This window comes from Eleutherodactylus coqui, chromosome 2 (assembly GCF_035609145.1).
Source record: "Eleutherodactylus coqui strain aEleCoq1 chromosome 2, aEleCoq1.hap1, whole genome shotgun sequence".
NCBI classification, from domain to species: Eukaryota; Metazoa; Chordata; class Amphibia; order Anura; family Eleutherodactylidae; genus Eleutherodactylus; species Eleutherodactylus coqui.
In genome coordinates, this window is record NC_089838.1 from 30,984,545 (window position 1) to 30,996,828 (window position 12,284).

The 12,284-nt window shown below is 49.1% G+C and overlaps 1 protein-coding gene across 3 annotated transcripts in view; it reads right to left on the reverse strand.

Annotated features, from left to right (window-relative positions):
- ARAP3 (ArfGAP with RhoGAP domain, ankyrin repeat and PH domain 3) overlaps window positions 1-12,284 on the reverse strand; it is a 167,823-nt gene that overhangs the window by 107,788 nt on the left and 47,751 nt on the right. The window lies entirely within an intron of this gene.

The window sequence follows — 12,284 nt, forward strand, 5'->3', positions numbered from 1 at the left end:
ATTGGGCAGCAGCGGTTCCTCTCCCACCAGAGGAGTTTATCGTCACTGATGCCCAACCATTCGAAAGTTCCCGGGGTCCGGGGGAAGAGGCTGGGGACTTCCGCCAACTGTCTCAACAACTTTCTGTGGGTGAGGAGGACGATGACGATCAGACACAGTTGTCTTGCAGTGAGGTAGTAGTAAGGGCAGTAAGTCCGAGGGAGCAGCGTACAGAGGATTCGGAGGAAGAGCAGCAGGACGATGAGGTGACTGACCCCACCTGGTGTGCAATGCTTACTCAGGAGGACAGGTCTTCAGAGGGGGAGTCAAGGGCATCAGCAGGGCAGGTTGCAAGAGGCAGTGCGGTGGCCAGGGGTAGAGGCAGGGCCAGACCGAATAATCCACCAACTGTTTCCCAAAGCGCCCCCTCGCGCCATGCCACCCTGCAGAGGCCGAGGTGCTCTAAGGTCTGGTAGTTTTTCACAGAGACGCCTGACAACCGACGAACAGTGGTGTGCAACCTTTGTCGCGCAAAGCTCAGCCGGGGAGCCAACACCAACAGCCTCACCACCACCACCATGCGCAGACATATGATGGCCAAGCACCCCACAAGGTGGGACGAAGGCCGTTCAGCGCCTCTGGTTTGCACCCCTGCCTCTCCCCCTGTGCCCCAACCTGCCACTGAGATGCAACCCCCCTCTCAGGACACAGGCACTACCGCCTCATGGCCTGCACCCACACCCTCATCTCCGCTGTCCTCGGCCCCATCCAGCAGTGTAGTTCAGCGCACCGTCCAGCCGTCGCTTGCGCAACTGTTGGAGCGCAAGCGCAAGTACGCCGCCACGCACCCGCACGCTCAAACATTAACCGTCCGCATAGCAAAATTCATCAGCCTTGAGATGCTGCCGTATAGGGTTGTGGAAACTGAGTCCTTCAAAAGTATCATGGAGGCGGCGGCCCCGTGCTACTCAGTTCCCAGTCGCCACTACTTTTCCCGATGTGCCGTCCCAGCCCTGCACGACCACGTCTCCCGCAACATTGTACGCGCCCTCACCAACGCGGTTACTGCCACGGTCCACTTAACAACGGACACGTGGACAAGCACAGGCGGGCAGGGCCACTACATCTCCCTGACGGCACATTGGGTGAATTTAGTGGAGGCTGGGACAGAGTCAGAGCCTGGGACCGCTCACGTCCTACCCACCCCCAGAATTGCGGGCCCCAGCTCAGTGGTGGTATCTGCGGAGGTGTATGCTTCCTCCACTAAAGCACCCTCCTCCTCCTCCTCCTCCTCTGTCTCGCAATCAAGATGTGTTAGCAGCAGCATGTCGCCAGCAGTCGGTGTCGCGCGGTGTGGCAGCACAGCGGTGGGCAAGCATCAGCAGGCCGTGCTGAAACTACTCAGCTTAGGCGATAAGAGGCACACGGCCCACGAACTGCTGCAGGGTCTGACACAGCAGACCGACCGCTGGCTTGCGCCGCTGAGCCTCCAACCGGGCATGGTCGTGTGTGACAACGGCCGTAACCTGGTGGCGGCTCTGCAGCTCGGCAGCCTCACGCACGTGCCATGCCTGGCCCACGTCTTTAATTTGGTGGTTCAGCGCTTTCTGAAAAGCTACCCATGCTTGTCAGACCTGCTCGTAAAGGCGCGCCGGCTCTGCGCACATTTCCGCAAGTCCCACACGGACGCTGCCACCCTGCGCACCCTGCGACATCACTTTAAGCTGCCAGTGCACCGACTGCTGTGCGACGTGCCTACACGGTGGAACTCTACGCTCCACATGTTGGCCAGGCTCTATGAACAGCGTAGAGCTATAGTCGAATACCAACTCCAACATGGGCGGCGCAGTGGGAGTCAGCCTCCTCAATTCCTTTCAGAAGAGTGGGCCTGGTTGGCAGACATCTGCCATGTCCTTGGTAATTTTGAGGAGTCTACCCAGGTGGTGAGCGGCGATGCTACAATCATTAGCGTCACCATTCCTCTGCTATGCATCTTGAGAAATTCCCTGCAAACCATAAAGGCAGCTGCTTTGCGCTCGGAAACGGGGGCGGTGGAAGACAGTATGCCGCTGGATAGTCAGGGCACCCTCCTGTCTATTTCTCAGCGCGTACAGGAGGAGGAGGAGGAGCATGAGGAGGATGAGGAGGAGGAGGAAGAGACAGCTTGGCCCGCTGCTGACGGTACACCGGCTGATTGCCTGTCATCCTTTCAGCGTGTATGGCCTGAGGAGGAGGAGGAGGAGGATCCTGAAAGTGATCTTCCTAGTGAAGACAGCCATGTGTTGCGTACTGGTACCCTGGCACACATGGCTGACTTCATGTTAGGATGCCTTTCTCGTGACCCTCGCGTTGCACGCATTCTGGCCACAACGGATTACTGGGTGTACACACTGCTCGACCCACGCTATAAGGAGAACCTGCCCACTCTCATTCCCGAAGAGGAAAGGGGTTCGAGAGTGTTGCTATACCACAGGACCCTTGCGGACAAGCTGATGGTAAAATTCCCAGCCGACAGCGCTAGTGGCAGAAGGCGCAGTACCGAGGGCCAGGTAGCAGGGGAGGTGCGGAGATCGAGCAGCATGTACATCCCAGGCAGTGCAACAGTCTTTAAGGGCCTGGCCAGCTTTATGGCTCCCCACCAAGACTGTGTCACCGCTCCCCAGTCAAGGCTGAGTCGGCGGGAGCACTGTAAAAGGATGGTGAGGGAGTACGTAGCCGATCGCACGACCATCCTCGGTGACGCCTCTGCCCCCTACAACTACTGGGTGTCGAAGCTGGACACGTGGCCTGAACTAGCGCTGTATGCCCTGGAGGTGCTTGCTTGTCCTGCGGCTAGCGTCTTGTCGGAGAGGGTGTTTAGTGCGGCTGGGGGAATCATCACAGATAAGCGTAGCCGCTTGTCAACCGACAGTGCCGACAGGCTAACACTCATCAAGATGAACAAAGGCTGGATTTCCCCAGACTTCTGTTCTCCACCAGCGGACAGCAGCGATACGTAAGCAATACGTAGGCTGCACCCGCGGATGGAAGCTACGTTCTCTCTCACCATCCAAAACGGGGACATTTCTGCTTCATCAATCTGTGTCTAATATTCCTCCTCCTCCTCCTCCTGCTCCTCCTCCTGAAACCTCACGTAATCACGCCGAACGGGCAATTTTTCTTAGGGCCACAAGGCTCACTCAAATAATTTTTCTGAACAATTTTTATAAGTTTCAATGCGCTTAAAAGCGTTGGAACTTTAACTTGAACCAATTTTTCGTTACACTGGGCTGCCTCCAGGCCTAGTTACCACTTAAGCCACATTAACCAAAGCGATTCACCTGCCATCTTGGTTGGGCATGGCCAATTTTTACTGAGGTACATTAGTACTGTTGGTACACCAATTTTTTGGGGCCCTCACCTACAGTGTAATCATAGCAATTTGTATGTTCTTCGCCTGCACTCATGGTACAGAAAGGTGTGTGGGGTTGGCCTACACTTTAGCTACATAAATGTAACTTGGGCCTTGGCTATACTAAGGCTACTGAAATGGAACTAAGACTGCGCTCCCACTATACTGCTGCTTCAGAATTGTTACTGGGGCCTGTCTTGAGTGCTACTATTGCTGACATGGAACGAAGACTGCGCTCCCGCTATACTGCTGCTTCGGAATTGTTACTGGGGCCTGTCTTGAGTGCTACTATTGCTGACATGGAACGAAGACTGCGCTCCCGCTATACTGCTGCTTCGGAATTGTTACTGGGGCCTGTCTTGAGTGCTACTATTGCTGACATGGAACGAAGACTGCGCTCCTCCTATAATGCTGCTACTGATATGTTAGTGGGGCCTGTCCTAATGCTACGGCTGAAATGTTACGAATTCTGGGCTCTGCCTATACCGCTGCTAATGGTATGTCTCTGGGGTGTGGAAACAGAGGCTTCCCAAAGACATGATGGCGGCGAGGCCATTTCCCACCAACGCGGTTACTGTTAAGCTGCATATAACCACGGACACGTGGAGAGGACACGTAGTGCCTCAAAAACATCCCCCTCCTCCTCCAACAGGGAAAACATTCTTGGCAAATGCCTTTGCATTGGTTCGTCTGGTGGCAGTCCAAGAATTTCACCTTTACCGACACAACAAGAGAGCCCCCACACCATCCCCCCGCCACGGCCCACTTAATCCTGGCCGCATTCCGAAAACCAACAAAATACAACCGTGCTACTAGGTCCGCAGTCACCACCACATTACCACCAACGCGGTTACTGTTAAGGTACATATTACCAGTCTGACTGGGGCATGCAGAAACCTTGACAGAATGAATAGTGTGTGGCACATAGGTTCCCCATTGCTATGCCCACGTGTGCAGCTCCTGATGGCGGTGGCACAGGATTATATTTCTCATTGCTTCTGTACAGCATTGTGGGCTATCGCCCCGCCCCTTTTAAAGAGGGTCGCTGCCTAGCCGTGCCAACCTCTGCAGTGTGTGCCTGCGGTTCCTCCTCATGGCAGACGCACTTCTAAATAGACATAAGGGTGGTGTGGCATGAGGGCAGCTGAAGGCTGCCCAGGGACACTTTGGTGTGCGCTGTGGGGGGGAGGGGGGGGCGGTTGGTCAGCATGTAACCCAGGAGAAGTGGCAGCGGAGTGTCATCCAGGCAGTGATTGTGCTTTGTTGTAGCTAGTGTGGTGCTTAGCAAAGGTATGCCATGCTAATGAGGGCTTTTCAGAAGTAAAAGTTGTTGGGAGGGGGGGGGGCCCACTCTTGCCGGTATTGTGGCTTAATAGTGGGACCTGTGAACTTGAGATGCAGCCCAACATGTAGCCCCTCGCCTGCCCTATCCGTTTCTGTGTCATTCCCATCACTTTCTTGAATTGCCCAGATTTTCACACATGAAAACCTTAGCGAGCATCGGCGCAATACAAAAATGCTCTGGTCGCCCATTGACTTCAATGGGGTTCGTTATTCGAAACGAACCCTCGAACATCGCGGGAAGTTCGTTTCGAATAACGAACACCCGAACATTTTGGTGTTCGCTCATCTCTACACCTAAAGTCTTCTGCGTAATGACCCCTTTCCCTTTGATTGATGTGGATGATGTTCCCTAGGTCATCCACAAGCCAGTGAGATGCTGATGTCCTGTATTAGAGTGGGATCGGCACATTATCAGTCTGTTTCGTCTCTTTATGGGAAGATTAATCAGGTTCCTCTGTGCATATGTTCTCTGACTTCTGGGACATTGATGTCTTCACTGGCCCGTGGATGATGTAGGGAAAGTCATTCACATCAATTAACAGAAGAGGGCTGGATTACACAGAAGACTCTGGTGGCACCAGGAATGGTCCAGGTACGACCAGCAGATGGTTTTCATTTACATACCATGTGGGATTTTTAAGTAGTTAATTGCCAAATGTATGTTGGGGTACTGGGGCATAATACAGTATAGACATGTATAGAACATTATCTTCCTAACTGATAACATGCTGCCAGTGGTTAATAGGTACACGAGTTCATATTGATGATTTAGGTGTAAGTGCTGTCATTTTGTTTATGTTTCCCCTATTGAAAATAATAAAAATATTGAAATATAAAAAGTATTATCTGGTGACTTTAACGGCCAAGTCTTTTTTTTTCTTATTTTCATTGTCATAGTCCAGGAGTTATAGCTTTTTTCTATTGTTTCATCAGTATAGCCATATGGGGCTTGTATTTTCTTTGTGAGAAGAACTGTATTTTTAATGGAAACATTAAATTTTATGTACTCTTTCTCTGGAAAATGGAATCAACTGGAATTCGCCAATTTAAAAAAAAAAACATTTTGCTCCATTCAGCATAAATATCATTATTATAACTGTATGAGTCAGGACATTTACAGCGATGCCAAACGCCTAACATTTTTTTTTACTTTTGTACAATAAAAAGTATAAAAAATAAATTAGTTTGTCTGTTGCCACTTTTCCAAGTCCTATAACCTTTTAACTTTTCGGTTGATGGAGCTGTACGAAGGCTTATTTTTTGAAAGACATCTTGCCATTAGGGGAACAAACAACTTTTTGATTGCCTATTTATTTTCCGCTTTTTGGGAAGCAGAACAACAAAAACCAGAAGTGTGGGTCCTGTATCTGAAACCCTAACCTATTAGAAGAACAGGGATCCAGTGATTCCCGCTCACGATTCCCAGCTACTGCCTGTTCCATTTAGTTTAATGGAGAGTTGGTCATGCTTTAATATTATGCTCTCCAATGAAATCTGATGCATGTGCAGTTGGGAATATCCTGTGCATATGCGATAAATGTGTATATTCCTTTAAATGTGCTCTCCAGTTACTACATGTTTTGCTGTTTAGACACATATGATAACTACAGGGGTGGTGCAGAGAGATACACTGTTAAAGAATGGCATATCTTGTCTCACATTTGAGCCCCTTAACTTAGTTTACGGGGCTCAGAGGTGAGGACTGTGTCCCTTTAATAAACCAATTATTTAGAAGGAATGAGAAAAGAGATACAGGAGGTGAAAGAGAAGGGGTAGGAAAAATATGATAGGTACTAATATCGTATACTGTATAATGCTACCCCGCCGTAATGTGTTGCATGCATATGTCTCTAGATTGCACCTGCTGCCACCCACTGTATTCCAAGTATCTGTTCTCAGTAGTGTGCCGGTCTCTGACACGTCAAATAGCCATACGCATTGCAAAAGTGATGACAAGATTCCTCCTTCTTAGTGCCTTATATATCTTATCTACTCACATCAGCAATCACAGCTGCATTCCCAAAGGACGCAGGCCTCATACAGGTGAAGAGACTGGATTGATGCACACCCACTGTCGCTGTGGTCCTTTCCACCTTCATGCATCTTTATAAAACATCTTCTGAAAGCTGTTTGCATTGAGGCATGGCCTACACTAGCCCTCTTTTTTTTAGAAGAACAGATTTGTCATATACCAGGCTTTGTGCATCTTTATTTAATGGGCAAATCACTTCTAATATCTCTTGCAGAAGTCATTAAGACAGGTTCACTTACTTTTTCTCCCTGCACTGTGAATGATTACTAAGTAGACTCAATGAACTGCTTGTGTGTTATTAGTTAGATTGCGTTTGTCTATAATTGTGATTTAGATGACAATCAGACTACATTTTATTAGTATCTAAGGCCTCCTACAGACGGCCGGGTCGGATCCCGCTACAAGAATTCTCGCAGCGGGATGAGAGCCGTGCACCTGCAGTGACCTGGCGCTCACCTCCTCCCGGCATTTCGCTCTGCGCTGGCTGTCACACAGCCACGCATGCGCAGAGCAGAGCTGGCGTGTCACCAGTGACGTTTCTGTGCGGGCCTCTGTGAGGCTTGCACAGAAATAGGGCATGCCGCGATCTGTTTACTGTGTGAGTTTTCACGCAGTCAAATCGCGGCTTTCTGCATAGGATTGCATTATCTAATGCAATTCTATAGCAGCGGGCGGAAATTCAGCAGGAAATTCCGCCGAAGAATTTCGGCTAATTTGCATTTGGCCTAATGCAGAAATCCTGGTAATTCCAAAGAGACCTCTTAGGCCACTCACAGAAGAATTTGTTTTTCTAACGCAGCATTTTGGTAAGGGTTTGCCTGCATTTTTACTGCATATTTTGTGCAGTAACAACACAGGCAAAGCAAGCTGATCACGTCACCAATTTTTCCCCCTCCACGTGGCGTGGTAATCAGCGGTAAAAGTGCTATAAAAAGCTGTGATTAGCATTTTACAGACTTTTTAATGCCGTTCTTAAAGTGCCCCATTCATTTCAATTGGATGATGCAAGGCACTGAAAACGTGCTGCAACACTGAAAATGGAACATTCAGCATTAGTTTTAGTGAGCGTAATAAATATCGCGCTAAAACACTTGTCTGAGAAGTCCCATTAAAATGAGTAGAGTCTTAGTGCAGCCTTCTTAGCGGGCATTGAAAACGCCTACGAAACGCTGTAAAAAGTGCCTGTATGAGAGAGGACTTACTTTTTCTTGCAAGTATATTTTATAATAGTCTTGTATGTGCCATAAGTTGTGGTGACATCATGGTCAGATACAGTTGCTGTAAATACTTTAATAATACACTATAATATTATGCTCTGGACACGGTTTCAGACACAGCTTCATAGATATAAACTGCAAAGATAGTTGAGCGATTTTGTAAAAGTATAGGATTAGTTACAATGAAAAAGGTTTGGTATCGTGTTAGCCAGTAGAGCAAAATGTGATTGTTCTCAGTAAGAGAAACCAAGTAATCTTGTAGATATGATACCTTTTAATGGCTAACAAAAAATACATGATGTTAATGTAAGCTTTCGAACCTCTCATAGTTCTTCCTCAGGCATAATGAAATAGATCCGAATATGCACGCCTCTTCAGATCAGTTTCATTATGCCTGAGGAAGAACCCCGAGTAGGTTCAAAAGCTCGCAATAACATCATGTATTTTTGTATCTAAAAGATTAATTGGTTTCTCTTGCTGGGAACAATCAGGATTAGTTACTAGAGATGAGCGAACCTACTCGGCCACGCACCTTTTTCGCCCGAGCGCCGCGATTTTCGAGTACTTCCGTACTCGTGCGAAAAGATTCGGGGGGGTGCCGTGGGCGAGTGGGGGGTTGCAGCGGGGAGTGGGGGGGGGGGGAGAGGGAGAGAGAGAGGGCTCCCCTCTGTTCCCCGCTGCTACCCCCCACTCCGCCACGCCTCCTCCCGCCCCCCGGCGCCCCCCGAATCTTTTCACCCGAGTACGGAAGTACTCGAAAATCGCGGTGCTCGATCGAGTAATTTCGAGTAAGTTCGCTCATCTCTATTAGTTACCTTACACTGGGGGTTATGGCTGTATTACAGTCTAGAGCTGCATTTACAATTCTGCTGGTTGTTATCAGAGACAGTCTACAACTAAGGTGGCACTGTGGTGAATTTCATCATTCATTTGCACAGCTTTTTCCCAGGCAGCATTACATGGCCTATAAGTGGTCTCACTTGTGGGGCATTCCACAAGGAGAAACATTACCCCCTTACCCCTAAATTAACCCCTAATTTAATAGCAAATTCTTGTCAATGGGTACAGTGATACCCAAATGCTTGCCTTTGGTACGATTTAACCATGGTTGTAACAAAAGTGCAATTGTATCGCTGCAGAAACCACCACATGGACGTACATAGGCGTGGCAGTAGTGTGGCTCTCTGCGGCGTCATTACCGCTCCGCATACATGTACTGTTATTGTTCTGAGCATTACTCAAATAAATGGAGCAAAGTTGCCAACTAGTAATGATAGATAGATAAAACAAAGCACAAAAGTCGTGTCTCAACAGGTACCAACCATACTGCGCTGCTGCATTGATCTCATAAACATCAATGTTCGGATGTACACAATGGTCACTAAAATGACACAATCAAAAAATATTTCTGGCCCCGGAGCCATCTCTGATAACATACATATGGAACTAAAGATTTACATGTCTCTTGTGCAAGCAAATATCACATAAAACCATGTCTAGACACAAGCCTAAAAGCCTGACACCCAGCTGGAGATAGTAAAAGAGAATCCAGAGCGTCTTGTATCAAGCCAACCAGAGCATGAGAGAGGTCAACAAGCAGCAAGAAAAATAGAAGGCGGCGGAAATCTACAACAAGCGGACATCTCTATATCTTATCTGAAGCCTCCTCAGTTCCCCCGCAAAAGAAAAACTTCTGGCAAAAATGAGAAATTCGGTTCAACGTGAAGCTTGTGACTCAGCAGAACTGACAAACGTTGCTTTTGGCCCCAATAGACAATCCAGTTTAGTTGTCCGAATCCATCAATAACTGCAGAGAGGACAAATCTCTAATGTGTACGGGGGCCTCTCAACTTACCCCTCCAACAGGGAAAGAAAGATCGAGGACATTGAATTCCCCAAGAGATAAGCTGTCACCAGAGGTATCTGATACGGCTTAGCTCCCTCAACACACGAATGTTCAACCAAGTCGAATGTTCATTGCTCAGGTGTATGGAGGAGTCAGAGGAAGCATCGGTCATTCAAACGAAAACTCGTCCAAAAGTATGGGTATATGAATATGGGTACCTTAACTCTCTTGCTGGCTAAAGCAAGGGTTTCATTACGCAACTCAACAAACTCAGTGCCTAAATTCAGTAGGATAGTTGTTGGAACATTAACGGTCTCCTACTTAGCCAGAGGTGTGTGCTACGAGTACCCATGACTCTATGGCAAAACTTGGAATTTGTCCCTGCTCCACCATGATCACCTTCAGCAGCAACTCCTAGAGATCTGCATTGAAGTGTCACTGTTCTTTCCACTCCTTTCATCCTCCACAGTAATCCCTAAATCAAACGTACACAATCTTTTGTGGTCTGAGAGCTACATTGCCATTTTCGATACCTCCCAAGGGCTGCAGTAAAGGCCCGTTTACACGCAAAGACAATCTTTCAAACGATTAAAAGACTGACAGTTTTAGCGATCATTTTGCATAAAGTGTTAATAGACATTAGTGTCCATTAACACTTTATCACCTTCATTTGCAAGTTAAAGGGCCTCCTGGAGCATGTGAGCTGGGCTCTGCACACAACTGCATTGTTCTCACATGGGCTTTCGGCAGAATACAATGTAATCTCCTGCACCTGCTGAGAACACAGCCTGCTCACCTTAAAATCATCCTTCAGACGAAAAGTTAATGATAGCCACATTTTCACGCAACGATTAAGGCTTATTAGCATTTGCAACATATATGGCATATCAAAAGCATACACCATAAATGTCTTATAGGTGAAGGCTCCACACCCATGATTCCCTCCTATTGAAAGAATGGGAATCTCCTTTTCCTCCAAACAGCACTCCAGAAAGGAGGAGACCATGTAATTATGTGGCTCTCTCCTTTGTAGATTATAGGTGTTGTGGTGACAGCCTCATATTTCAGAACGTCCATAACCTGTAAGTCTATAAGCAGAAGTCATATGCAAGCTTCACGAGAGAAACTCGTGCCCAACTCCAGTGGCGTAGGAAGGAGGGCGCGGCAGGTGCAGGCCGCCCCGGGTGCTATCACTGAGGGGGGTGACAGCTCAGCTGTGTTCCTGTCCGCTGTCCAGTCCTTAGGCCTCATGTCCACGGGGAAAATCAGGCCCGCTACGGATTCTCCACGGAGAATCCGTAGCGGGTCCCTCCTGCCCCGCAGACATGAGGGATGAAAATAGCAATTACTCACCTCTCCGCAGGCTCTGGATCTTCCCTTCTTCGCGGCTTCATCTTCTCTCCCTCGCGGCCGGATCTTCTCTATTCGGCCCGGCGTATGTGCACAGCACATCGGTTGCGTGCCGTGCGCATGCGCTGGCCCGAAGAAAAAAGATCCGGCCGCGACCGAGAGAAGATGAAGCTGCGAAGAAGGGAAGATCCGGAGCAGGTGAGTATATTTTGCTTTTGGTCTCTTGCGGATCCGGACGGCTTCCATAGGCTTCAATAGAAGCCTGCGGGAGACCCGCACCTAAATGGAGCATGGTCCGGATTTTTTCATGCTCCATTTTTTTTTAAACCCCTTTATTGACCATCCGCGGGTATTAATCTACCCGCGGGTGGTCAATGCATCCCTATGGGATGCAGATCCGCATCTTTTGCCCGTGGACCTGAGGCCTTAGACTCTCCGCTGCTGCTGCCTCCATGGATGTCCGCCCGCTCTAGCATGCTCTGTCTCTGTCACCAGCTGCTGTAGCCACCACCTCGCTGCCTCAGCCTCTGGACTACCACTAGCCACAGGATGAAAAACAAGTCCTCAGTATGGTGGAGTGCATCCCGGGAGAGCTGCTGGCACAGGGGGGACAGAAGGGTGGGTTGTAAAGAGGGCTGGCCAGGGTGGCATACATGCTGTACCATGTCTCCCAGTAACCGCTGTTCAGTGCCCACCCCAACAGCTACCTGCGTCGCCTCCACCATATAGTCGTGTGTGCGGTACAACGACCAAGAACAGGAACAGGAGACCTGTGCCTACTTCCTGCTGGGGAGTGCCAGGGTCTACTCTGTGGCCGCTCTCATATACAGCGCCCGGAACCTGCTGCTGGTCTGGTTGCAGGCACTGGCCGACATCTGCATCCCGCTCGGCTTCCTGGAGTGCGGCTCGGACGAGCTGTTTATGGGCAGAAGCTGGCCTGTGCGCTGCACTGGTAAGAGGATGCTGCCAGCCTGTGGGCACCTGCATAAACTCTGATCATTTACATATAGGCATTCTTACAGAGCGCATTCACTCATTCATCTCCAAGTGCCCACAAGATGAGTGGCATCAGCCGCAGGGTTACTGCACAGATGTCTGTGAAGGTCACACAACCTGGCAGCAGAT